The sequence below is a fragment of the Myxine glutinosa genome, chromosome 13, assembly GCF_964187855.1.
Source record: "Myxine glutinosa chromosome 13, kmMyxGlut1.1, whole genome shotgun sequence".
Classification (NCBI taxonomy): Eukaryota; Metazoa; Chordata; class Myxini; order Myxiniformes; family Myxinidae; genus Myxine; species Myxine glutinosa.
Window position 1 is genome coordinate 6,798,016 of NC_136273.1, and position 10,498 is coordinate 6,808,513.

At 51.6% G+C, this 10,498-nt stretch overlaps 1 long non-coding RNA gene across 1 annotated transcript; it reads left to right on the top strand.

The window, feature by feature from the left end:
• The first annotated feature begins 514 nt into the window (after positions 1-514).
• On the top strand, positions 515-7,545 carry LOC144888697 (uncharacterized). The gene is made up of 2 exons (XR_013621238.1): positions 515-548; positions 7,037-7,545. It is a non-coding gene; the product is annotated as an uncharacterized LOC144888697 (long non-coding RNA).
• Positions 7,546-10,498: the final 2,953 nt, after the last annotated feature.

Here is a 10,498-nt window from a genome sequence, read left to right on the forward strand (position 1 = left end):
CATAGTCCACAAGCATACACGTCAGCCAAGTAATAGAATATACCTGTTGATAGTTATCTCTTATTCTGTGTATTAGTGTAAGGCTGTGTCTTCCATTAATTGAAATACTCCATTGCACCAGTGAAAGAGAATAGATTCCCTTTCCTTCCCATCCCCAAAACCTCCATTTCCATATTACATCCCCTCTCGTCACTGCTGAGCCCTCGATTCCCAATCACCTCCCCTCCAATAACCGCCATTGACCAAGTGCTTTGAGTCGGAGAAGAAAGGCGTGTCTCCACCTCGTCAGAGGGGAGGAGGGGCGTGCCCGCCCGTCGTCATCCAAGGCGGAGCCCGAGGGTCGCGCGACCAACCAGGGCCGAGGTGAGCACCCCGATGGGCGTGTCCAAAACCCCGGGGGCGTAATCGCTGGAGGCGCTATAAAAGGCGCAAAACGGAAGTGGTCAGGAGTAGTTGGTCGGAGATGCAGGAAGTAGTTGGTCGGAGATGCAGGAAGGAGTTGGTGAGAGATGCACTCTGAGTTGGTCTGAGTCGGTTGGTCACAAAGGGTTGGTCTTGGTGAGAGAGGTCTGAGTTGGTCTGAGTTGGTCGTCAAGAGAGTGGTGGTAAAGAGTGAGGGACCAAGAAAGAGTTGAGGGTTTAGACGAGTGGGACAAGGCCTGGCAAGGCAAGTGGAGGCGGCAGCAGCAGCGACACCCGGCAGCCGCTTGGGGCCTGGGCGGCGGTTTGGAGCAGGGCCGAAAAGGAACGGCGGCTGCTAAACGCGCCGATCGTGCTGCATGACCCCCCTTTGGACCTCCCTCTCCCTCCAGCCCTCCACATCCTGCGATTCCTGCAATTCCCCGCGTGAGTCAGTGTCTTTTGTTTGTTCTGTCCTGGGATAAGTTAAGCCTGTAGATAAGCTAGTATTTGCACTGTGTCACCTGCGTCTTATGTGTTGTAAATAAACTCAATTGCTCCTTTTTGCTTGTGTGTGTAAATAATAAACCCCATTACTCGTCTGTACGTCTTCTCGTTTTAATTCCTTTTCCTCTTGCATTGCGTCGTTTTTGTCTTTTCCTTCATTGAGCAGCTACGGTGCGATACGGCCAAAGTTCTGGGTGAATCGGGTGAGTTTTGTTAGGTCGCGGTCTTACACCACCGCTCGGTCTATAACATCTGTCCGCGACCTGTAACAATTGGTGTCGGGGAGTGAGATCGATCCGGAGCGCGCTTCACGCGCTCAAAATTATAAAGTACCGAAATTTATTTTGTTTTATAAAGTAAAACCCGAATTTTGAAATCGCGCCATGGCTGTTCAAGGCGACGGGATGCCGGTGGGAGAGATAGAGGGGTTAGAAGTAACCCAGGACTTCGGGGAAGAAAGGGAAGAGGAGAGCAATGAGGTGGTTGAGGGTGTATCAGGTGCACAAAATGGCGCTCTCGCGCACGTGGTATCAGACGCACAAAGTGGCGGCTCGCACGAGCGCGGGGTAGCCGCGCCCGCTGCGCAAATAGCGGGAATTGATGTGCGGGACCTCATGGCGCAGATTAATGCAACCATACTAATGGCAAATATGGGGCTAGAAGCAAAAATGGATGCTCAGGGTGAGCAAATGAGGGTAATGGGAAACCAAATGGGGGTAATGAGGGACGAAGCGAGGGGTACCGGTGAGGAGTTAGACAAGAAATTTGGGAAGTTCGACAATAATTTTGAGGGGTTAGACAACGGGATAAAAGAGGTAAAGAATGGGTTAACGGGGGTGGAAAACAGAATGGCTGCCCAGGAGAATCAGTTAGAGGGGGTGAAAAATGGGTTAATGGGGTTAGAAAATAGGATGGAGGACAAATTGCGGGAAATAGGGGAACAATCTGCCAGGGAAATCAAACAAATGGGAGAGCAAATAGAGGAGGTGAAAATCGGGGTAGAAACCAAACTGGATGCTCAGAGGGATGAATTGGGACAGATGAGGGTGGCATCTACAAAAGAGATGGAGGAAATACGACGAGGGGTGAGTGAGGAGGTCTCGGGGCTACGCGAGGAGGTAAAGCGAGGTGAAAAGCGTATAGAGAAAGAGGTGAGAAATAATACGGCAAAGTTACAGAGGGGAATAGAAGATCTGACGGAGGAGGTGGAACAGCTGACAGAGGGACAAACGAAGTTAGTGGAGCAGGTTCAAAAGAACACTGCAGTACTCGGAGGGTTAAAGGCGACACAAAAAGAAATTAAAAACGAATTAATAGCGACACAGAGGCAATGTCAGATGGTACGGGAGGAACTGACAATGAGGGTGGAGGAGGTGACAGAGATAATGGAGACAAAGGACCGGCAGGTGAGGATGCACATAGAGACGGTCACGGTAGCCCTAGAGGACGAACTTGAGGAGACGCACCGAGAAATAAAAGAGGTTAAACAAAAACTAGAGGAAGTGGAAGAAGAGGTGAGTGAAATTAAGAAGGGACGGACAGAAACTAAGAGAGAAATCCAGGAGGAGGTAATGGAATATGTGCAAGGTCGGTGCTCAACTCATAATGTGATGCTCACTAACCAAATAAAGAGTTTGCAGGTGGCAAAGGAGGTGCGGAGACGAAGTACGGAGGTGAGTGGCAATGTATATGATGTGAGGAAAGCTTCAGTCGGCTTGGGGATTGGTTTGGATCCGGGTGTTCGTGAAAGGCCGGTGGTGAAGTGTGTGACAGGTCAGGGGTGCGAAGAAAGAGGTGTGCGAGAATGTCCGACCATGGGGTGTGTGAGGAAAAAGTGCACGCCGAGGAAAGAGTGTGCCGTCAAGAGTGAGTTGGTCGAAGCGCGTGTGCGAGGGGGTACATGGAAGCGCGGTGTGGTGAGTGTTAGAGGATGTAACGAGGAAGTGCATGCCTGTGGTGAGTGTTACAGAGGGTGTAACGGGAGAGTGTGCGCGAGAAAGGTGTGTAACGGACGGGTGCATGAGGAAAGTGTGCCGTCGAGAGTAAGGGTGAGTGCGCTGTCAAGAGTGGAGGTGAGAGTAGTGAGAGTGAAACGGAGCGTGAGTTGGTTGTGACAGGTGAGCAAGGATGTTCACCTGGAATGGAAGGATGCACACCTGGAATGGCAGAGCGTGTGTGGGAAGGCACATTTGAGTTGGTGGTGAGGCACGTGGTTGGGTGTGCGAATGAGAGCACACCTGTGATTGTCACGGAGGAAGTGACCGAGGAGGGGGCGCGAAGAGGTGTGTTGGTGAGGTGTGCGACCAACGAATGTGTGCCAAAGTGTTCGGTGGTCGGGTGTGTGACCAAGTCGGCGAGCGGAATGAGTGTACCGAGGTGTGTAAGAAACGGTACGACGAGGAGCATGGAAACGGCTGCATGTATGAGCAAGAAAGGGGTAGCGTATGCTTGTAAGCATCCAGGTGAGGCGTCGACGGTAACCGGTTTAGCGGTGAGGGCGACTTATAGCCGAATCGGGCCCTCGGTGCGTGCCGGGCTTCGCGTGCCGCGAGAACCAGCGGGGATCCGAGCCACGGCGGGTTCGAAAGGACCGCCGTGCGCGATCCACGCTGGGCCTCGCGTGGAACGGCCGCGTCCGGGCTCCACTAGGCGGAGCGGGCAGCTCGATAGGAAGGGTCGTCATGGCGACCACTTTCTATTGAGACGTGCCGGCAGGTCGAGATCGGGACATTGGATGGCTCCACGCCGAGGTGGTGCGTGGGATCTCGGCCCGGGTAAGCCCCCGCCCCTGCCCCGAATGCGGGACGCATCCAACCGCAGGCACAAAAGAAGCCGCGTTCATTGCTCGGCTGTACGAAGCCGGGCTGTAGACGTGAATTGGCGCACCGAGAGGATGTAATAAGTAGACGGGTGATGATGGTGGTTTGGCCCCGAAATTAGAAAAAGGCGAAATTTGATGATTGGTACGATGATTGGCAGAATTTTTGATTGGTTGGGTTTAGGTGTGCCAAATTGATAGTGAGAGTCCCCCGATGTGGTGGGATGGCAAATCCACCATCCCTCACAGAGTGGGGCAAAGGAGCAATAGATTATGGGGTGTATGGCAGTGAAAACTAGCCCGGGTGGGTTAGGATATTGATAGGGCCCTAGAAGATGACAGTAGGTAACGTTAAGTTTAGTTAGTGACTGATACCTGTAGTAGGGACGCAGGTAGATTAGTGTGGATTATAATGACGTGGGAGCGCAATAGTTTAAAGGGACGACTGGGAAGCGCAAGTTTCAGAAGGGGGTAGTTAGCTGAGATGATGCCGTGTGTGTGAGAATTGAACAGGTGTGATTGCACAGGTGTGCAACTGAACAGGTGTGTGGAGCAGTGTATGAGGGAGTAGTGGTGATTGTGTGTTGTGTTGACCAACTGGTCCAGGAAGAGGAGGAGGGTGCAGGTGGCACCAGGTAGGATTGCACAGGTGTGCAACGACAGGTGAATGAAAGACAGGTGTATGGAATAAATGGTATGGAGTATTGGAATGGATGGTCGTGGAGTGAGTATGGTGGAAATTGTGGAGTGGAGTGGATGGTGCGAAGGTGTGAATGGGGGAAGAGTGGACCCCCATCACGGATACCCGGGGCGGGTAGTGTAGTGTTAGGTAGAGGGTATAGGTAAATTGTGGTTGGATATTGGCATCTGTGGTGCGAGGTGAAAGAATGGTATTTGGATGGGTGCATTAGTGTCGTGGAAATGGCTGGGCGTGTAGCCTGTTAGTGTGTGTAGTTGGTTGGGCGCTCCACCACTGTGAGGATGTCGGCCAGGTGAGGCCGCAGGTGGGCTCTGGGAGCCGGTAGTAGTTGTTGTGGATGGGGCCCGAGGATCCGGAGGACGGACCCGGGTAGCCCAGTGCCAGAGGGCACCGAGTGGGGTGACAGAGCCAGGAGGGGCCTGCCCCAGTTAGATAGGTTAGGGTGAGGAGCTAGGTAAGCTCGGGTGGCAACTACAGTGGTGGAGGTGTGCAGGTGGGTAGACCTGCTGGGAGAGTTACACGTCGCAGCCCAGAAATTGTGCGAGGGCACCGGGAGATGAATCGGGGGAGTGAGACCCCAAATTGAGAAGCACCACATTTTGGTCAATGGGAATTGGTTTTTAGAACCCATAGTGTAAGTTGGCCAATGGATTGGCAGGGAGAGACCCCGGGTAGTGTAAAGTGTGTTAAAGTCATTTAGAAAGTAGTTAGGATGAAGTCTCCTCGCACCATCTGCATCCACTCACCTGAGGTGACAGGTACACCGCACCATGCCATGTTTAATTATTTTTTTTACTGTGCAAATGTTTGGATTGTGAGACGCATCATGACGTGGGTGTGACATTGTGCTTTGATGTTCCATCTCTGCCTCCTTATGAGGATTGATGATGAATTTGGTGATGGCAAATTTTGAAGTAGAGGGATTGTGGAGACGAATTTGGTATAGGGGAAATATGGGGAAGACGTGACAGTAGTGACGAATTTGTAAATGTGTAGATTTTTGTACATAAGGGGTAAGGGCAAGGGTAGGGTAGGTGACAGGGGGGTGACGTACGGTAGGGACGAGCTTTCTCACTTCGCCCTCCGTACGCATTTCGCCTTGCATTGCCTTATTGATGTGTACCCTTGTGACCTTACCCCTCGCTCAATTGTCTTTCCCCTTTTGTCTCCCACATGACCTGTGCGCCGTTGGGCGCCGAGGGGAGCGTGCGTGGGTCGGCCATTGTGCGCCCGAAATTCCCAGAACCAGCTGTCTGCATCGATGCACCACATTATGGACCACATGTCTGTGGCCGAGCACCACTTATGGACCCCACGGGTTGGGGCATGGCCCCTCTGCTGGAACCGGCCATGAGGGCCCGAAATCTTGCTGGCGGACCTTGGCCACAGGGCACCGATGCCCCACAGGTGAACCACACTAGTCGGCCCTGTGGGCCATAAATAAAATCAAATAAAAAAAGGGACACATGGGGCACACTTTATTGCAAATAGGCCGCCAGTAAGAAAAGCAATGAAAATGACAACATCTGGAAGACAAATAATAATCACCAGCAGAGGGAGCCGAAGAGCAAGAGACCACCTGCAGGGTTAGGGGTTGTTGATTTTATTTTATTGTTGAACATTGATGAACAATGGTGACTGCACCGATTGGTGCTTGGGCTTGTATTGGTGCGTTTTTGGGTGCGTTCATGGTGCGTCGATGCAGAGCAGACTGTCTCCCCCCCAGAAAGAACAATTACAGGTCCTGGGTTAGTTTTGTAAATAAAAATAGCGTCAGTGTAAATAATGCTCCCCACCGTCAGTGTTTAGTTTGAAGACCATTCCGCAATTCGGTTAACTGTGGGCGTAAGTCTGTTAGGCAGGGTGCAATGGAGCAGCGGGACACATTTATTTATGTTTTAAAACTGTCGCACTCAGGGTCAGGTTAAAAGTAGAGGGAACTACACCTACGTGTCACACTAAATAAAAGTTGTAGGCCCGGGACGTGCCTAAGAGGAGGAGGGTGCAGTGTTGCGGATATGAGGACTGTATATTTTTTTTATTGTGTGCTTTATTATTGTGATTATTGTTTATTCTGTGCCTCCTGCCTCCGGAGCTGTGTAAAGACCAAAAGGGCGTCCCATAGTCCACAAGCATACACGTCAGCCAAGTAATAGAATATACCTGTTGATCGTTATCTCTTATTCTGTGTATTAGTGTAAGGCTGTGTCTTCCATTAATTGAAATACTCCATTGCACCAGTGAAAGAGAATAGATTCCCTTTCCTTCCCATCCCCAAAACCTCCATTTCCATATTACATCCCCTCTCGTCACTGCTGAGCCCTCGATTCCCAATCACCTCCCCTCCAATAACCGCCATTGACCAAGTGCTTTGAGTCGGAGAAGAAAGGCGTGTCTCCACCTCGTCAGAGGGGAGGAGGGGCGTGCCCGCCCGTCGTCATCCAAGGCGGAGCCCGAGGGTCGCGCGACCAACCAGGGCCGAGGTGAGCACCCCGATGGGCGTGTCCAAAACGCCGGGGGCGTAATCGCTGGAGGCGCTATAAAAGGCGCAAAACGGAAGTGGTCAGGAGTAGTTGGTCGGAGATGCAGGAAGTAGTTGGTCGGAGATGCAGGAAGGAGTTGGTGAGAGATGCACTCTGAGTTGGTCTGAGTCGGTTGGTCACAAAGGGTTGGTCTTGGTGAGAGAGGTCTGAGTTGGTCTGAGTTGGTCGTCAAGAGAGTGGTGGTAAAGAGTGAGGGACCAAGAAAGAGTTGAGGGTTTAGACGAGTGGGACAAGGCCTGGCAAGGCAAGTGGAGGCGGCAGCAGCAGCGACACCCGGCAGCCGCTTGGGGCCTGGGCGGCGGTTTGGAGCAGGGCCGAAAAGGAACGGCGGCTGCTAAACGCGCCGATCGTGCTGCATGACCCCCCTTTGGACCTCCCTCTCCCTCCAGCCCTCCACATCCTGCGATTCCTGCAATTCCCTGCGTGAGTCAGTGTCTTTTGTTTGTTCTGTCCTGGGATAAGTTAAGCCTGTAGATAAGCTAGTATTTGCACTGTGTCACCTGCGTCTTATGTGTTGTAAATAAACTTAATTGCTCCTTTTTGCTTGTGTGTGTAAATAATAAACCCCATTACTCGTCTGTACGTCTTCTCGTTTTAATTCCTTTTCCTCTTGCATTGCGTCGTTTTTGTCTTTTCCCTCATTGAGCAGCTACGGTGCGATACGGCCAAAGTTCTGGGTGAATCGGGTGAGTTTTGTTAGGTCGCGGTCTTACACCACCGCTCGGTCTATAACATCTGTCCGCGACCTGTAACAATATATATATTGTTGTGGATATGAGAATTGTGTTTTTTTATTGTGTAGTAAATGGTAAAATATCACCCTCCTTCCTCCAGTTGTGTATAAAGGTCAAAAGGGCGTCCCTTAGTTAGGTCATATACAATCACGTTAGCCAATCATAGATTTCCTCCTTGTTGGTAGTTTATTTCCTTATTCTGTGTATTAGTTTAAGGCTTTGTCTTCCATTAATTAATACTCCATTGCACCGAATTCAAATAGATAGATCCCCTTTCATTCCCATTCCCAAAGCCTCTACTGCCAATTGCATTTGCCACCATTACGGCGTGGTCAGCTCGGGGAAGAAGGGCGTGCCCGCCCATCGTCATCACGGGTGGAGCCAGAGAGCCCGTGCCCACCAATCGGACTGCGGAGAGCGACCTGATGGGCATTTCCAAAAGGCCGGCGGCTTGATTGCCACGTGCCTCATAAAAGGGAGTTGGGAGGGACTGCTTAGGCAGATGAGTAAGGGATCCCCACGAGCAGATGCATCAAGAAGGCAGTTAAGCAGATGAGTTGAGTCCACCACAGAGTCCACCACCACCAGCTTGGAGTACACCACCACCAGCTTGGAGTCCACCACCACCAGCTTGGAGTCCACCACCACCAGCTTGGAGTCCACCACCACCAGCTTTGAGACCACACAGTTTCGACCCGCTGCGACGCGGGAGCCGGATTGCGGTGGCATCAGTGGCCGTCGAGGTCCCGCCCGACGTCCCGTGCGGGATCAAGCTCCAGCTCCGGTTCCCTTTGGACCTTCCTCTCCTTCCAGTCCTTCCATTCCTGCCTGCAATTTCCCCATTCGTGTGAGTTTGCTCGTAGTCCGTTTTGTGTGTCTTGTCCTGGGGTATTAATTAAGACTGTAGGTAAGCTAGCGTTGCACTGTCTCCTTGATTCCTTCTGTCTTTATTTTATTATCCTTCCTCCTCCTTGGTTTGTTTTGGTTGTAAATAGTAGTAATAAATTATAGTCATATTGCAAACCCTTTTTGTCTTCTTCTTCACATCCGTCATCTTTGTCTTTTCCCAATTGAATACCTGTGGCACGATTTGGCCAACGTTAAGGAATCGGGTCTAGTCATTGTTAACGGTTCGGGCCGCGGCTGCCATCCGCTCGGCAAATTACCATCTTATCCGCGGTCGCGAACGAAGCTGCTCACCGGCCTTTCCGGAGGTCGCGGTGCAGCTTCAGGGACCACGTCAGTCAGTAACAAGCGAGGGGACTAATCCCCCCTCAAAGGGGAACCATAGGCCGACGTTGTTCCATAACAATATATATATATACACACACACACACACACACACACACACACACACACACACACACACACACACACACACACACACACACACACACACACACACACACACACACACACACACACACATATATATATATATATTGTTGCAGATATGGGATTTGGCCTCCATATCCGCTTGTAAATATTCCCCTATTTCCCCAATACCCCCCAACTATCCCCAATCCCCCATTCCCTAGTCCCATTGCCTGTAAATAACACTCTGTAGAACCGACCTTCCCCTTTTTCCCCCATTAAATGTCGTGCCCAGGTCCACCGCATCTCACGTAGACAACTTTCGGACATCTTGCTAGTTATTCTTAGTCTATGTCAGTTAAGGACTCGTTTCCATTAATTCTGACTCTTCGTTGCACCAGAATGTGATTGTATGGCACCAGTAGTGAGTTTAGGACCTCCCCATACCTCCTCCCATCTTCCTCATGAAACAATAACAACAACAACAACTACAACCACAGCGGGGGCGGCGCGGCCGCGGTGCGGGGAGTGTGCGTCCTCACACCGGCTTGGTTAGCCGCCATTGCCATGTGCGCCCACGGGGTTACCACGAAGGGGCTGGCTGTCAGCTCCTCGTCAAGGGCGGAGCCCGGTAACCCCCGCACCCAATAAGAAGCAACGGGCCGATTCCATCTGGGGCGGAGCTAACGAGCCGAGGGCGTGTCACTCCCCGCCGGATATACGCAGCCACTTACCGGACGTGACGTGAGATGCGCCCCCAGCTTGGAAAGACAAGTCGCGACCTCCGAGCGCTGAGCGACCTCCCCGCATCTTTGGACCGGACCGGGTCGATTTTGGCCCCTGAGCCAAGGTGCACCTTGAGCCATCGAATACCTGCCCCTCCTTGCCATCAATCCCCGTGTGAGTCAGTTTTGTCCCGTTTATCTGTCGTCTGTCGGGGTTACTATTAAGACCGTAATTAAGTGCCTATCTTTCTATGCTGTCTCTCTCATCCCTGTAATCTAAACGTTCCGAACTAATATAACCTCCTCCGGAGGTCTTGAGAACCGTACCCCTGGTGTCGTGTCATTTTAATCCAGCCGTTGTGTCCTTTCCTTCATTGATCTAGCGTAGCGCGACTCGGCCAACGTTCGAGTATAATCGGGTAACTTGTGCGAACACGGCGGCCATTCCGCTCGGCCCATCATAACATCTACGTCGTGTCCGTAACAATTGGTGTCAGGAGTGTCGGATTCGGACCTGGGACTAAATTCATTTAGCCCAAATTTTGGAACACCAATTGTACCATTAGGGTAACAATTGGTGTCGAGGAGTGAGATTCGATCCGGAGCGCGTTTTACGCGCTCGAAATTATAACGGCGAAATTTGATTGTGTTTTACAAAATATAAAAACCCGAATTTTGAGTCGCGCTATGGCAGACCAAGTCGGCTGGGGTCCGGTAGAGAAGAGTGAGGCAGGGTCGATCCAGGACCAAATTGAGGG